Source organism: Marmota flaviventris, chromosome 3, assembly GCF_047511675.1.
Source record: "Marmota flaviventris isolate mMarFla1 chromosome 3, mMarFla1.hap1, whole genome shotgun sequence".
In the NCBI taxonomy this organism is placed as follows: Eukaryota; Metazoa; Chordata; class Mammalia; order Rodentia; family Sciuridae; genus Marmota; species Marmota flaviventris.
In genome coordinates, this window is record NC_092500.1 from 55187468 (window position 1) to 55206389 (window position 18922).

An 18922-nucleotide genomic window follows, 5' to 3' on the forward strand; every position below is an offset into this window, starting at 1 on the left:
TTCCCACACCAGATTCAGTTCTGTCTCAATATCACAATATAGAAACTTTGCCGAGTTTCTAGTTTGCTGACCTGCCTTGTAGATTTCAGACTCAAGATAACAGCATTGGTGTTTTCCTGAATCTCCAGTCACTTCTACAAATTTCAGACTTGGCAGCCTCCACGATTCCTCAAACCGATTCCTTAGAATAAATTTCCCGTATCTCTCTCTCTGTGTCAGTCCTTCTGTTTCTCCACCACTGTCTTTTTTGCTGCTTCTGTTTCTCTATCTTTTGGTCTCTATATATTTTATTGATTCTATCGCTCTCTGAAACATCCTATATTTCTGAAAATACCATCATTATGTTACACACAAAACAACAACAAAAAATTTCAGATGGATTAAACAGTTGCAGACAAAAATATGAAATTGTAAAAACAGTTATAAAAATGTATGTAATAAGTTTCAATATGTTTAACAAATAGAAAAAAATCACAAAGAAATTAATACATCTGTCTAAATTTTAAAGAGAGATGAAAGAAAAGGCACCTGCCATAATATTCTATATACATATCTATATACCATTCTATACCCATATCTAAAATGAATGAAAAATTATAAAAAACAAAACCAAAAGTTATTAATATCTTTAATATTAAGAAATGTGTTAATAAAAAGTTTTAACATTCTAATAGAAAAAGAAGGTTTAAGGATATGTGTATTAAAGTATTAAAAGCATAAACATGAATTAATGATAAGTAAATGGCAAAAATTGTCATGAAAGTAATTACATGAATTATAATCCTCATATACACTCTTTGTTGGGCTTTAAGTTGATAATGTATTTTTAAGGTCATGGATAGAGTAATTCTGCATTCAGAAATACATTCTAAGGAAACCCACAGAGAGGTAGACAAAGACTCATGTGAAATGATACTCATGGCAAAGTTACTTGTAATAGCAAATTGGAAGCAACTTGAAATAACTAACAATATGCTAAATAAGTCATACATTACAGCAAAGAAATATTATAAAAATCATGACATGGGGAAATTAGAAATCAATGACAAAATAAAAAATAAAAATTACTCCAACACCTGGAGACTAAACAATATGCTACTGAATAAAACATGGGTTACAAAAGACATCAAGGAGGAGATTAAAAAATAATCAGAGGTAAATGAGTCCATGGATATAACATATTGAAATCTCTAGGACACTATGAAAGCAGTACTAAGAGGAAAGTTCAAAGCATGGAGTTCATTCCTTGAAAGAAGAAACAGTCAACACAACTTAACATTACATCTCAAAATTCTAGGAAAAGAAGAACAAATAAACACCAATAGCAGTAGAAGGCAGGAAATAATTAAAATTAGAGGTGAAATCAATGAACTTGAAACAAAAGAAACAATTAAAAAAATGACAAAATAAAAACTTGGTTCTTTGAAAAAATAAAATTGACAGACACTTAGCTATGCTAATAAAGAGAAGGAGAGAGAAATCCCAAATTACTAACATATGTGATGAAAAAGGTAATATTACAACAGACACTACAGAAATACAGAGAATAATTAGAAATTATTTTGAAAACTTTTACTCCAATAAAATAGAAGATATTGAAGGCATCAACAAATTTTGTAAGTCATATGATTTGTCCAAATTGAATCAGGATGATATACACAATTTAAACAGACCAATATCAATCAATGAAATAGAAGATGCCATCAGAAGCCTACCAACCCAGAAAAGCCCAGGAACAGTTGGATACACAGCCAAGTTCTACAGGCCCTTTAAAGAAGAGCTAACACCAATACTCTCCAATTTATTTCAGGAAATAGAAAAAGAGGCAGCACTTCCAAATTCATTCTACGAGGCCAATATCACTCTGATTCCAAAACCAGGCAAAGATACACATCAAAAAAGAAAACTTCAGACAAATATCTCTAATGAACATAGATACAAAAATTTTCAATAAAATTCTGGCAAATCAAATACAAAAACACATCAAAAATATCGTGCACCACGATCTAGTAGGTTTCATCCCAGGGATGCAAGTTTGGTTCAACATATGGAAATCAATAAATGTAATTCATCACATTAGTAACTTAAAATAAGAATCATATGATCACCTCAATAGATGTAGAAAAATTAGGGATAACATTAGGGAACATATCTCAATGTGGTAAAGGCTATCTATGCTAACCCCCAGGCCAACATCATTCCAAATGGAGAAAAATTGAAGGCATTCCCTCTAAAAACTGGAACAAGACAAGGATGCCCTCTTTTACCACTTGTATTTAACATAGTTCTTGAAACACTTGCCAGAGCAATTACACAGATAAAAGAAATTAAATGGATACACATAGGAAAAGAAGAATTCAAATGAGCACTATTTGCTGATGATATGATTCTATACCTAGAAGACCCTAAAAGTTCCACCAGAAAACTTTTAGAACCATTAAATGAATTCAGCTAAGTAGCAGGATACAAAATCAACACCCATAAATCAAAGGCATCTCTGTATATCAGTGACAAATCATCTGAAAAGGAAATGAGGAAAACTACCATATTTACAATAGCCTCAAAAATAAAATAAAATAAAATACTTGGGAATCAACTTAATGAAAGAAGTGAAAGATCTACACAATGGAAACTACAGAACCCTAAAGAAAGAAATCAAAGAAGATCTTAGAAGATGGAAAGTTCTACCTAGCTCTTGGATAGGCAGAATTAATATTACCAAAATGACCATACTACCAAAAGCACTATACAGATTTCATGCAATTCTGATCAAAATCCCAATGACATTCCTCATAGAAATAGAAAAAGCAGTCATGAAATTCGTCTGGAAAAATAAGAGACCCAGAATAGCTAAAGCAATCCTTAACTGGAGAGTGAAGCAGGTGGCATCAGTATACCAGACCTTAAACTATGCTATAGAGCAAGAGTAACAAAAACAGCTTGGTATTGGCACCAAAACAGACTGGTAGACCAATGGTACAGAATAGAAGACACATGGACAAACCCACATAAATACAATTTTCTCATAATAGAAAAAGGCTCTAAAACATACATTGGAGAAAAGATAGCCTGTTCAATAAATGGTGCTGGGAAAACTGGAAATACATATGCAACAAAATGAAACTAAATCCCTATCTCTCACCATGCACAAAACTCAACTCAAAGTGGATCAAGGACCTAGGAATTAAACCAGAGACCCTGCATCTAAAAGAAGAAAAAGAAGACCCTAATCTTTATCATGTGGGATTAGGCCCCAAATTCCTTAATAAGACTCCTGTGGCACAAGAATTAAAATCATAATTCTATAAGTGGGATGGACTCAAACTAAAAAGTTTCTTCTCAGCAAAAGAAATAATCTGTGAGGTGAATAGAGAGACTACATCTTGGGAGCAAATTTTTACCCCTCACACATCAGAGCACTAATCTCTAGGATATATAAGAAACTCAAAAAGCTAAAGACCAAAAAACCAAATAGCCCAATCAATAAATGGGCCAAGGACATGAACAGACACTTCTCAGAAGAGGATATACAACCAATTAACAAATATATGAAAACAATATTCATCATTGCTAGCAATTACAGGAATACAAATCAAAACTAAGATTTCATCTCACTCCAGTCAGAATGGCAGCTATTATGAAAACAAACAACAATAAGTGTTGGCGAGAATGTGGGAAAAAAGGTACACTCATACATTGCTGGTGGGACTGCAAATTGGTGTAGCCAATCTTGAAAGCAGTATGGAGATTCCTTGGAAAACTTGGAATAGAACCGCCATTTGACCCAGCTATCCCTCTCCCAGATCTATACTCAAAAGACTTAACAATGGCATACTATAGGGACACAGCCACATGAATGTTTACAGTAGCATAATTCACAATAACTAAACTCTGGAACCAACCTAGATGCCCTTTAGTAGATGAGTGGATAAAAAATGTGGCATATATACACAATAAAATATTACTCAGCAATAAAAGAAAATAAAGTCATGGCATTTGCAGGTAAATGGATGGAGTTGGAGAAGATAATGCTAAGTTAGCCGATCCTCCCAAAAAAACAAATGCCTAGTTTTCTCTGATATAAGGAGGCTGATTTATAGTGGGGTAGGGAAGGGGAGCATGGGAGGATCAGATGAATTGTAGAAGGGCAGAGGGGTGGGAGGGGAAGGGAGGGAGCATGGAGTTAGAAATTATGGTTAAAAGTGATGGATATCCTTGTCCAAAGTATATGTTTAAAGACACAAATATACTTTGTGAATATACTTTGTACACAACCAGAGATATGAAAAATTGTGCTATATATGTGTAATATGATAGTAATACATTCTGCTGTCATATATAAAAAATTTAATAAAAAGTATTTTAAAATCATGACATGGGAAATGCTCAAGATGTAATGTCAATTAAGTTGACCTCTTAAGAAAATATTGTATAGGTGTCTGTATCAAGATTGTAATTTACACTTCATCCCAAATTACCACTGATACTTATAAAGGAAATAAAATGTACTAACTTCTTTCAGTATTGAAACATGGAAAATAGAGAAAGAAACTGAATCCCATGTACCAGGAGATAAACATTCACCATGTAGCACTTTCTTTTTTTTTTTTTTTTTCTTACTTTTGCTATATTTAGCAAGATTTCCTACTGGTGGGTGGCAGTATATGTTTGCATCCCATTCTTTACTGGGATAAAATATAACACACCCCAGGATAAAAATCAGTATTTCTCAAAAGCACATATTTTCAAATCTTAGAGAAGGGAGATCCACTTTTTCCTTTGCTACTCTCTGAGTGCAGGTTAATGTAAGTTTTCTCTTCCTGAAGACTCGCTGTGAGTAAGAGAAAGAAAACACGGAGTGTGAGCACCTGATTTGGGGAAACTGCACAGCCATACTGAAGAACCTGCATATGAATGTGAGGGAAGTCCCCCCAAACCTGTTTGACTTGTCTATTCTACAGTCATTAATGTCACTTGAAATCTTCCAGTTTCTATGGCTCCTATGTGGATCCTGAAGGTGGAAATCCCTATGGTAATCGAAACCCAATCTGGAAACCTAGTGAGCTCATTAGTTTATGGTTTTGTTGTTGTTTGGATTAGTTGTAGCTTAGAGCCTAGAAGAAAATATGGCTAAAATTGACTGATGTTTTCCTAATTAATCACTCCACCTTTTATTCATCAAGCCTAACTTCATATCCAGCCTATGAGAAAAAAAAAAAAAACAGCTTAGAGAACACCAACAAGCACATGTAAAATGAACAGAGACTGAAGCTGTCCTAATGCTTAAGGCCCTTTAATAAATAGGTTATGTAATGACAAGTTAGCAGGCTTTGCACCTGTCTTCACTTTTTAGTTGCTTGGAAAAGATCTTAAAAGCAAGCTACCCCTCACTGAATCATTCAATGTTTATTATTATCACAATGTGCCAGTCACTGTGTTAGACAATACATGCATATAATAATTAATAAAACAAACCTAAACCCTGCTCTCTCTCAGTCATTAAAGGTTTATGTGAGAAGCAAATAGTAGAGGGGATAATAGAAATATGATATACTGTCTGAGCAACCTACAGAACCTGTAGACTATGTGGAGTCACTAATACTTCATTATAAATGCAAAAAGAATGTATTGCCTTCATGGAGTTTGTTCAGTGGGTCATGAAGAGATTTTTAATTATCAAAAGATCCCCGAAGCTGCTTCCTCTATGGAGAATAAAACCCGGCCCAATGGAAACAAAGAAATTATAGGAATCCAGCTGAGTAATGATAGTGGCTTGATTTAGGGAAATGACAGTAAAAATGGAGAGAAATAGAAGTTTTGACATATGTATATGTAGAGTAGAATTTTCAGGACTTGGTAGGATAAATGAGGGGTAAAGGGGAGGAACAGGTAAAAGATATCTTCTAAGATTCTGATTTATGTACCTGGATAGATTGTGGGGATTTTAATGGAAAAGAAAAAGGTGGATGGAAGAATAGGACATGCTGCAGGTAATAAATACCGTGTGGAAACTATGTTAAGATAAGATGCTTAAGTGCAGAGAGTTTGGGATTGGAGATAAAGTTGTCAGACTATATCCACAGAGCTGGTGCTTAAAGCTATGAGAATAGATGGTGACTAGATCAAGAGACTTTATACTATCTTTCTCTCTTTCCTAAGAAACAGAGCAATCAGATTTCTCCAACTTAACAAAATGCTAACACTCGAGTTCTTGGTGATAGCATCCATAAAGGAAGAGTGATAGAAAAGATTCTGAACAACTTCTCTTAAGCAACATTCCTTAATTCTGTTTCTCAGATTTTCTCTGTACCTATTTTTTCCATCTATATGATTGCTTTAGGACTGACATAAATACTTTATAATCTTCTACTATTATAAAATTTCTACCAATTTTCTTAGTATTGTCATTGGGTGGGGCTCTTAAGAGGTCCCAAAGAGGGGAAACTCAAATAATGATGACAGGTAAATGCCACAGAAGGGAATTTCAAGGCATATCAGACAGAGGCACAAATATCTGTTCAGGAAAGCAAGGAATGAACATTTAAAGAAAAATGAAGCTTACCTTGAGAGTGAGATGTGCTTTGGGGACTTCAGGTTCTTTTCTAGAAAACTTGGTGAGAAGTGGGCTTGGGAAGGAATATAGGGATGTCATCACAAGACAGTTATTGGTGGTCTGGCAGTTCTCAGGATCCTTAGGTTGACATGCCTCTTATCTGATGAAGATAACAGGAAGGTACTCTATATTATAGGTTTTGTATCTCCCTTTGCTCAATCTATTCTAAAGACACATGTGTTAAGTCGGCTGACTAACAGTGCACAGTTAATGGATTTCCAGTAATTTTAAGATTTTGACTGAAGATTCATAGATTTCCCATTAATTTGGGAGTAAGAGGTCTAGGAAGACTGACTTGGGGAATGACAGGCTTGGGGAGAAACTGGTGTGGGGAGTAACAGACCTGGAAGAAGAACTGACATTAGGAGTGACAGTATGAGGATCTCGAGCAAAAAGCTTTCAAATCGAAGTTACAGTCTTCTCACTCTTCATTTGTCTCCTTCTACCTGTCTTATTCCTTCTAGTCTACATCAGCACTTCCAAAACTTTTTGCGTTAAGGTTTATGTTGTATAATCCCAAAGTAGTCATACTTACCTTGTCCTTCCTATAAATGTGCCCTGGATTCATACCTCTTCATATATCCTCATGGGCCTCTGTCAAACAGCCCACATTTTATTTTATTTTATTTTTTTTTGTACTGGGGATTTAACTCAGGGGCACTCCACCACTGAGCCACATCCCCAGCCCTATTTTGTATTTTATTTAGAGACAGGGTCTCACTGAGTTGCTTAGTGCCTCACTCTTGCTGAGTCTGGCTTTGAATTTGTGATCCTCCTGTCTCCACCTCCTGAGTCACTGGGATTACAGGCATGCGCCACAGTGCTCCGCCCCACATCTTCTTTTTAGCGTCAAGTCCCTCTCTCTACATCAGCATTTAAACACGTTCAAGTTTTTCTTGTCCTCAAAGACAAGCAAGTTAAAAATAAATTCCTTTCAGCCCACGGGCATCCCGTTCCTGCTACTGAATGAGTTCGTTTCCAGATATAATTGGCCACTCTACCACTCCTTCTCTCTCCTTTTCCCTCACTACTCGACTAAATTGTGTTTACAATGTCACCTCTGATATTGTTGTTTCAAAATTCACTGGACACTTATCTTACTTGACATCTCTGAACCAATTCATATCTCTTCACTCATCCACTTCCTTGGTTTCAATTCTATTAATATGCTAATGACTGCCAACTCCATTGTTTTAGCTCAACCTCTGTTGAGTTTCCGTCACATATATTTAGGAAAAATGCACAATTTTTCCATGTGATTGGATACTTTAATTAAAAATGGAAAAGGTTATCATTAGAGCTCTGTATTTACACTGCCATCCTGCTGGGAAGTCAACAGGGTCAGTAAGGAACTTGAAAACTTATAATATGTAAATAACACTAGGCAGATAATGGTGGTTGCTTATTTTAAGCATCTCTTATTGTAGATACTATCTAAAAATTACAAATGTTTATTAATGAGGATGAGGATGGCTTAAGTGGCAGGCTTGAAATAATTCATTATTGTGAGGTAGCTCTCGGTTATTATAGCAACTAATGTTCATTTTCACTATGCTAAAATCTTGATAGAGACATTGATGTGATATTAAATTTTGCTTGGATTAATGTTTTGGAAGTAGCTGGTTACCGTCATGCTTCTTGGTGAAGTGTACAGTATGTGAAGATGATGACATCAAAGTGTTATAGAATTCAGTAGTTGCTCCCTGCAGAGTGATTGCTAGTTTCCCCTTTCAGTCATGGATAAGCACATGATGAGAATGTACAATCAGTTTTAAAAATTTTACTCATGAGTTTTAAATCTGTGCATTCAAACCAAACATTGTATGTGTATTTCAATACAAATTGAAATGTAAAAAATTCAGAAATTCAACTATCACTGTTTGAAAATAGGCCTGATTTTCCTACTACATTCATAAATCTTTGTATAAAATATACAAATAATTGTATTTCTTTTTGATATTCCACAACACTTTGCTATTTTTTTAAAGAGAGAGAGAGACAGAGAAAATTTTAATATTTATTTTTTAGTTTTCGGCGGACACAACATCTTTCTTTGTATGTGGTGCTGAGGATCGAACCCGGGCCGCACGCGTGCCAGGTGAGCACGGTACGGATTGAGCCACATCTCCAGCCCCTACACTTTACTATTGATAGTCCAGATTTTGACTGCCTCTAATTTTCTATGGTTTATTTCTCATACTTTGATTTTTTTTGCATACACAATATATTCTTAGTACCCTTGCAATTTTAACATGAATTTTAATTGTATTTTTCATAATCTGAACTATAGTTTTGTCAATGGTGCATATATTTTAATTTAAGCCAATGTAACCTTAAATACTATAATGAAAGAGAACCAAGATTATCTGAACAAATATTTATATGCTATATTTGAACTTCTATATTGGCAAAAAGAGGACATCTTCACGAAAATCATATTTTGAAAGCAGGGCAGTTTAGAGTCAAAGTTCTTAATACATTCTTTATGTTAAAACCACTTGTGCAGAAAGAATCATTTTAATAAACAACTGTAGCTAGTCATAATATTATTGAGTAAAATCTTTGAGAGGGATCTGAATTCACATATCAATATTGAAAAGAAAAAAAAATCATAAGTAGTTTTTCTTTTTTTATTTAATTTTTTATTTTTTATTGATTTTTTAATATATGACAATGAAATACATTACAATACCTATTACACATATATAGTACAATTTTTCATATCTCTGGTTGTGTACAAAGTATATTCATGCCAATTCGAGTCTTCATAAATCTACTTTGGATAATGATGTTCATCACATTCCACCATCATTTTTATTTCCCTGCCCCCTCCCTTCCCCACTCACCCCTCTGCCCTTCTAGAGTTTGTCTTTTCCTCCCATGCTCTCCCTCCCTACCCCACTATGAATTAGCCTCCTTATATCAGAGAAAACATTTGGCATTTGGTTTTTTGGGATTGGCTAACTTCACTTAGCATTGTCTTCTCCAAACTCCATCCGTTTACCTGCAAATGCCATGATTTTATTCTCTTTTGTTGCTGAGTAATATTCCATTGGGTATATGTGCCACATTTTTATTTTATCCATTCATCTACTAAAGGGCCCATAAGTAGTTTTTCATTGTTGTTGTTGTTTTGGTAAGGAAGTATGAGCTGAGAATTAAATCAAGGGCCACAAGCATGCTTGGCAAGTGCTCTACCACTGGGCCATATCCTAGAAAGTTTTAATGTGTAGCACTTTTGGAATATGCAAAGCTTGACTTTAATAATAAAAATGTAAATATTAACTTAGGCTATTGGGCACAGCTTCCATTTAATAAATAGTAGGTATTATTTTTTATTAATGTTGGTGTCTTTTTGATCATTGTTAATACCATGATCATAACCATCATTATCACATCATCATTTTAACTTACCAGTTACAAAATATGATATAAAACTGTTCCAAGGATATAATCTGTAAATTTAAAATAAAAATAAGGACCATATATGGACTTATTTATATATGTGAAAATAATAGTATATATGGACTTATTTATATAAGTGAAAATAATAGTATACTGTGATAGAAAAATATGGAGTAAACATAGATCCATCAGAACCCATTCATTATATCCTTTTGTCAGTCTTTGGATTATTGTCCATGAGTATATCAGAGTCCTTATGGTGTATGAATTTTGTTTCTCTCTGCAGTGTTTTTTTAGTTTTCATATCTAATTTGTATTTACTGTGCTGTGAGATACCAAAGTTATGCACCCATTTTTTTCTGATTAGTGACTGTAATGATGCATTCTTTAATCTTTTATTGTCATATTAAACTTAGATTTTAAGAAGGAATGTTGTTATAGTGGTCTCCAACAAGAAGGCAGCTCTTTTTTTCATTCTAGGAATGGATATTGATTTTTATGTCTTCTAGAATATTGATGAAATATTCAAAACATATGAGTTGACATGTTTATCCTAATTGTTGAATATAATGATTTTGAAGAAATACATGGGTGTGTGCCCAATTATCACTTATTGCTAAGAAATCAAATTTGAGTCTCTTATTGTATATATCAAGACACAAATTAAAATTTTGGAAGGGTGTGTAATAGAGCAGAAGCTCTGTAGTATCTTGGGCCTAGCAGGTAGCTCAGGAGTGACCTTTAGGGAACTTCCTCAGCTGTACTTAAAGCCAGAGCCCAGGAGGAATGCAGAAGTCTCCTGTAGTGAAGATTGCAGGGGTCCTGATGAAGACAGAAGCTATTGGGGTCCCTTTTGTTTCTGAGGTCCTTGTAATTCAGGAGATATGGTGCAGAGGCAAGATGTTTCCTCCCCTTACCACCTGTACTGCCATCCTGGTTTTCTGTGCTCTTTGGATTTCTGCTGTGTCTTTGCTGTTCTCTGGAGTTGTACGTTAGTTATTTCGGTTGAAATGTACTTTCCTGGGTGGGAAAGGAAGGAGACCAGGAGACTCTAGTTGGCCATTTTGCTTGTATCTCTTGTGATTATTTAATGTTCAAACATTGCTTTGTAGTTTTCACACATATTATCTAATGTTATCCATACAATGAGACAGATAACAATAATATTAACTATTTTCATTGCTTCTTGGAAAAAACAAAACTATAAGCTTGTGTATGATATTATATTAGCAAATGAATCATTAAAGCCTACCAAACAAAATCAGCTCCTTGTAGATTCTTACAAACACACAAGAACCAATATTTCATGTTAGCCCCAAGAACTAAGGATTTTATTATACTTCAATCTAGCCTATGTTTGGTTAAACTTATGTTACTCACTTAGTTATATTTGTTAACTTATTGCATCTAATCGTCTAAAATAAATTGTGTTAGTCAGCTTTTCATTGCTGCAATCAAAATACCTGACAAGAACAACTTAGAGGCAAAAAAATTTATTTGGGCTCATGGTTTTAGAGATTCAGTCTGTGGTTAGGTGACTCCATTGCTCTAGGCCTGTTGTGAGGCAGAGCGTCATGGTGGAAGGGTGTGGCAGAAAAAAAGGTTCAGTTTATGAAAGACTGGAATCAGAGACAGAGGGTGGAAAGAGAAAGGAAAAATATTATATAATAAAAATATATAATCCCCAATTCCATGACCCACTTCCTCCAGCCCTGCCCCACTTGCCTACAGTTCCAGCCAGCAATCCACTCAAATTATTAACCATAAAATGGATTAATTCACTGGTTAGGTTACAGTTCTTATAATCTCATCATTTTGCCTCCTGCACCAGCACAGCACTTTTGGAGGGACATCTCATATCCAAACCATAACAAAATCTTTGATATATATTTTTTTATATGTATTTCTCTCAATTTTTGTTTCATGAGAGAATTTGAAATTTCTAGAAAAGGAAATCTTTCCCAGAATTTTATATATAATAAATAGAAAAATAATATTTGTATGTGTGTGTGAGAGATAGTGTGTGTATGTACAGAATATTTATTTTATTTATAACATTTTTGCGTGGTAAAAATATGAAATTAATTTTTGGGGATGGTACTGTGGATTGAACCTAGGGGCAATGAATCACTAAACCACATCCTCTGCCTTTTTTCCCTATTTTAAATTTTTTTTTAATATATATATATATATTTTTGGTTTTCGGCGGACACAACATCTTTGTTTGTATGTGGTGCTGAGGATCCAACCGGGCCGCATGCATGCCAGGCAAGCATGCTACCGCTTGAGCCACATCCCAGCCCCTTTTTCCCCATTTAAAAAAATTTGTTCTTTATAGTTACAGATGACAGTAGCTTCAGCTCTTTTTAATTTTGAGCCAGGCTCTTGCTAAGTCTTTTAGGGCCTCACTACATTGATGAGGCTAGCATGAAACCTGAGATCTTCTTGCCTCCGCCTCCTGAGTCATTGTGATTGCAGGAGTGCACCACCAGCTGAATAAAATTAAATTTTATGCAGAACTTTATAGTTTACAAGAAGATAATTCTTCTATATTAAATCATATAATTCTTAAAATAATCTTGTGGAGTGGTATCTTTACCAATATGTTGAAATGAGGCACTGAGAATCAGATTGAAATTACCTATCCAAGTCCACAAAGTAGGTAAATATTATAGCTGGATCTTAATCTACTTTTTGATGATTATATTTTGGATTAATGTTTGTTGACTGTACATCTGTAATCTATTTTGCATTGCATTTTCAGAAGTATATCTAATCTTTGATTTCTATTTCCCCCTAAAATGTCTGGAAAATATCTGTAACTCAAATATTAATATAGTTAATTGCTATTTTATAACATAAGTGGTATGAGCCTATTATTAGAATATAATCTAGAAGATTCTACTGAAAGAGTAAAACTTAAATGCCACTAATGTAATGGCATAAATTATTAATATGTCATGGCCTATGGAATCTTTTCCAATTTTTAAAAATTCATATTTAGACTTTATAAAGAAATTCTTTACCCCTATTTGCTGGTCATTTGTAAACAAACAAAAAACTTTAGTATTTCAAATAGATATTAATCTGAGCTTTTTCTAAGTGCAGAATTTCTAGCTGGAATAATCTGAGAAATCTAGAGTCTGTCTCCAACAATGGGTTTGTCTGCAACTTCACCTTTGGAAGAATTATTGTAAGAATATAGAGGCAATAAAAAAACAAAATATAACTATTCCTCTTTTCTTGTCACGTGTGTGTGTGTAGGTTGATTTTTACAGATTTCACTTAGTAATTATTCAACTTTGGGGTAACAGAGGAGAAAATTAACTTGAAAAGTCTAATCCTATTCATTACCAGACAATATAGAGAGCTTGGACAAATTCATGTCTGTGCATTAACTTTTCTCCAATTGTGTGATATATTTTAATTGCACTTATTAGACCTATAGAAGAAAGAGACAGTCTCATTCATTATGCGGAGCTTTTGTCAGTGGATGTGACCTGAGAACAGTAGGCAAAGGCAGTTAAAGATATTTTTAAGATTGTGTTTGAAGTAATGCAACATTGCCTATAGACTGAAAAGGAGAGGCGGTTAAGTCAGGAGGGTAGGATGGATTTTAAGATTGAGAGGGGATAAATGTGGTGGAATATCCAATGAGCATGAGCAACATGGGAAGTATTTCAGAGAATAGGAGGTCCCAGTTAGTGGTTTTGGAGATTAAACTATATGTGCATTTATGATGTGTATTCATGGTGCATCTGAGATGTGCACATGCTGTGATCTGGTATAAATAGGTGGGCTGAAGAAATTATGCAATGTATTGCTCAGTTCATAGCATTGTATCTGGTGGAGGTGTGGAGAGACACACCTGGAGCAAAGTGTGAACTTTTTTAGTTAATGAAAGATAAAGATAACAATAAGAAGTGCTAATTAGATAGTGATAGAAATACATGGGAAAAGCCCCTAAAAAAGCACAAGTTTTCACCAGAAGGTGATGGAACAAAAAGTTGAAAGTGGCATTAGAGGTGCTGATAACATGAATTCCAACTGATGAGTTTCATGAAGATCAGTCTGAGAAAATAAGTATATGGTACCTGAGACAGCTATGGGAAAAAAGAATTAACACTAAAAGTAAGGAAGTGATGGGTGCTTATTGAGGAGTTAAGGCTTATTGGGCAGATCACTTACTCCTCTGTCCTGTTCCCATAGAGAGGGACATTACTTAAAGTAACCAAGTCTGTACCCCTGCCCCACTATTGCATTTACCCCATTCTAGGTCACAGACTGATTTCACTGAGCACTCAGCTTGGGGATGAGCTATAGGGCATCTCTCACAGCCCCTTCTGACCTCCACTGTTGGGATCTCCTGCGTCCACAGCAGCATATACTCTATGGCCTTCTTTGTTCTTCTGTAGGTTTCAGGAAGTGAATTCTTGGAGAGATGCCTGCAGTTTTCAGGTTCAATGTGTGACAGGTTCATGAGGCTAATTCTGCAGGTGAGCTGTCTTCCCTAAAACTTGAAGCCTCCCAGTCTCTAAATTTGCTTTTACAAATAAGAAAACTGATATTTGGACCTTTAGTTATGTTACTCATAATGTTGTTTGTCTCCCAATTGTCCATGAGTTTGAAGATAACAACAGTGTTATTTATTATTTTTCTCAAATCCCAAGTATGATAATGAGATAAAGAAGAATCCCCCACTACACACAACAACAACAACAACAACAACAAGAACAACAAGGAACAAGCAAACAATAAGCACCTTGTGAAAGATGGGAGAAAAATGAATTTCGGTTCAGGACAATGCAGCCCAGAGAGTGGCCATGGAGTCTTTAGAGACAGCTTTGGAAGATGTAGCAGCCACATGGCTGGAACAGGCCTTTCTTCTTCTTCTTTTTGTTTGTTTGTTTGCTTGTTTTGGTTCTAGTGATAGTGGCATTTGCCAGTGAACAGAGATTTTGCATTTTCTCAGTGAGAGTAGAGAGCAACTGTAGATCAAGCATAGGGTAGAGGCCAAGCCAGCAGAAAGTGATCAGCTTCTGAACACTTGGTATCTGTTACACTACATGAAAAGTCAGTGTTCTGATTGAAGTCAGATTCCTTAGGGATCAGAATGGCATCTTTAGAATGAAGTCTAAACCCTTTAATATAGTCTATGAAACCTCTTCATCTCTGCTACCCAGTTACATTCTAACACAACTAGTTCTGTTGTCTTTTACCAAAACGTATATATGAATAGCAACTTATACCAGCTAGAAACTTCTCCACTAGATACTTTACAGATTGGATATATTTAGGTTAGCCCATCCACTAAAAGTATGCTAGTGTTCTTGCATTTTGGGAGAAGACAAATTGGTTTTGAGAGTTTTTGCAGAAACCCTTGAAATTCCATGCATCCATTATTTACTTATTTGTTTGTTCATTTATTTATTTTACCTTGACTGTTTCCTCTGGCTATAAATCAGTTATTTTTCTTATAGGCCAGATATTTCTCATTTATTTACATATATTTACAAAGCACCTACGATGAGCCAGCATCCTAAAAGATGTTGAAGATGTAGCAGTAAGAATCCTTTCTAATGAAAACAGCTACATATGAATCACGTGTGTGCTTTTAAAATGCACTCTCCCTGGGCTTTATCCTAGGCCCAAGGAATCAAAGTATCTTAGAATGAGGTTTTAAAAAATTTCATTTAAGCTCTATTCTATTTCTGTTACTGTGAAGTATAATAATTAGTGAGCCAATGTGAAAGACAAACTGACAATTAAACATATGGGAATGAATTAAGATAAGAATGAGTTTTATGCACCAAGGTAGATTGCTGGAGAAGCATCTAATCCCAATGAATAAAATACAAGGATGAGTAAGATTGAAAAAGATAAAGTTGGTGAAGTTTCTCCAAAGGGACAAAATGTTTTAAGCAAAATTGATGAATATGCGAAGTATTTGTGCGTAGAAAAAGACCTAGCACCCTCATAGAGAATCACAAAACAGCTCTTTCCAGTCAACCTGCATATTTGTAGGGAGGCAGGGGAAGGACATGCAGAAATAACAAGATATGAAACTGTAGGATAAGAAGTAAACAGTCATCTCACACAAGGTCTTTGTAAAGCATCTTCAGGGGTTTGTAATCATTCTCAGGGAAAAGGAAGACAGAAATGTTTTGACTGGGGAAAGATGCAAACACTCTTACATTTCAGAAGTATTAACCTCCTAGAGAATAAGACCAATGCTTTTTAATCAAGTGTCAGTTTCAGGAACCCAAGCTAGTGGTTCCCCCAAAGAAAGCATATAATCTCTAAATGATAAAACCCATACCACCTGTGTAGAAAGGTAGTGCTTGAAATATTTGTAGGATGTCCTTCTGGGCTCACTGTTTTATTGTTTTCTAATTGTCAAAAACAGAATAGTACAAGGTTATTTGTATAATTTAAAAATAAAATATACACATTTCAGAAGTTTTTAGTGATATAGACTCATGGTCAATTAGGGCTTGGCATACACTGCTCCAGGCAAAAGATAATATCAGCCTAACCTAGAGTAAAAGCAGAAGAAAGAGACATAGATAAAATTGTGGATGTATACAATGTGCAATTGTAAGATACAGTAAGCTATTGCAAGTATGAACTGAGAGAGGGAAGGTCAAGGTTGAATCTAGATATCTGGTTTATACAACAGAAGGAATGTTGAAAGGAACTCCTTTTATGACAGGAAAAAACATAAACCAGAAGTAGAAAAATATATTCTAAACACATGTCAGTACAGGAAAATGTAGAAAAATTAAGATAAGAGCAGGTGGTGAAATTCATTGAGCTCTGTTTTTATATTTTAATGTTCCCAGCATAGATGTTTCAAAATACCCTTCTAAGAATCTCCAGGCACTTTGGGGATTTGTTCCAGCCTAATTACTAAGGAATCCTGTTATGCTTTGATGATTAATTGGTCTTATTAGAATATAATCACAACAACTAACTACACTCACCAACCCAAAATTTCCCTTAAATATAATGAAACAAAGTTTCCATTTAAAATGACATATGCCATTTATGCATAAATGTGTATGTGATAACTGGAAACAATTCTGTTATAGTTCATTAATAACAACAGCATATAGCAAACAATAATAAATAACTTCACAATAATGGAATAAGAATGCATTTATTTATAATAATAAATATATGTATCTATTATATATCAAAAATATATATCAAAATAACTTCTTGAAATGCCCCATTTTTCTTTACTTCAATTAATAGAGATTACACATTTAATATGTGGGAAAATTATTTACTCCAAACCAACACATTGTAGAGTCGTGGATCATCTTTCCAATTTTCTTTACCTGCCCACTGCATGATTTCTTTTAGGCCCTGAGCTGTGCTAATTTGCATGGGGAATTAAACCACTTTATCACTCTGACTTTCTGTCTACAGGAGCATAGCTGGAGAGGACTGAAAAAAAAGTGGACAGTGCAGTTGGGAGCTCGGGGCACATACTACTCCTTGCACTGAGTTATGATAGTCTCTAGTGAATCGTGAAATTATAGAATGTTAGTGCTGGGAACAAACTTAGAGATGTCTGGGCTGACTTTTTCTTTAGATAAAGATAACCTCCATTGAGAAAGGGTAAGTGACTTATTCAGGTTCATATAATCTCCAATGTCTGTTGTCTTTTCTTTTCCTTTTTATCTTCCTGTGAAGATCTATTTTAATTCCTTTGTCTTCTGTTTTGATCTATGTTTTGAGAAATTCAGTGAGTCAATTTTATATCGATGTCATTTACTTGATAAATATGTGTCAATATTTTATGAAGTAAAATATATTGTGGGAAGGCAACTATTATATGTAATGTACCATATGGTCCTTGGATGGCTTATACTTTCAGTAGAAGCAAGGTCCATACAAGTCACATCTATTCAAAAGCATATGTGGAATTTTTTGTAAGAAAATTGTTTCAGGGTGCTGAAGGGGTTTAGAGAACACCATGGTTATGTTGGACTTGGAAAATCATAAGGGCATCATTGAAAAGTAACCTTTGAATAGGTCTTCAGAGATGGGTAGGATTCAAATAGGTATGCTGGGAAGAAAAAATAAATGTTATGTATAAAGACGGAGAAATAGAGAAGGGAATGGCCTGTGCGAGGTACTACTGGGATATTTTCTGTATCATATGGGAGTGATGGAGTGTAAGACCGAAAGCCTGGGGCAGACTTTGGGAATACTTGATTGCCAGGCCCTGGGAAGAAGTACTATATGAATGGTCATAATAAATGGAAGTGAGACTGATCTTTTAATTTCAAAGGTGGTGAGATTTGACACAGGGATGCCTATTGCCAAACTATGTAAGTGTTAACATTTGAGAAAAAGACCTCCCGATTTGATGTGATAGCAAGGAAGGTCAATTGAGGCACAGAAAAAGGGAATGTGATGGAGACCTATTTGATGGGAATTGAGGTCTTATATATAGAGATGGAAAAAATAAATGTTCAATATTATTCCAAAATGTTTCTCTGAAAACTGGAAAAACAGAAAGAGATTTGTCAAGAGAAGAGGATATGTGTGTTTAAAGAGGAATAAGGTTGATTTTGTTCTAGACTAGTTGAGTTAGCAAAATAGATGGGTATTTATGTATTGTCTCTAGCAAGCCAGTGAATATAGGAGGCTTTTTTCCAAAAAAGTTTTTAATTCTAGTATACTGTAGAAGTTATCTTCAGAGAAATGTTGCCTAGAATTAATGAAAGAGTGGAAGGAGGAGATGGTGTAGAGAGTCAACAACACATTCAAATTTGGTGGGTGAAAAAAAGAGAAAAGCAAGATTATAACAGAGAATTTCCTGAAAGACAGCTGCTTTAGTGGTGACAAAGGCAGATTAATTGTATAGGATAATTGTAATTTGAAAACTGA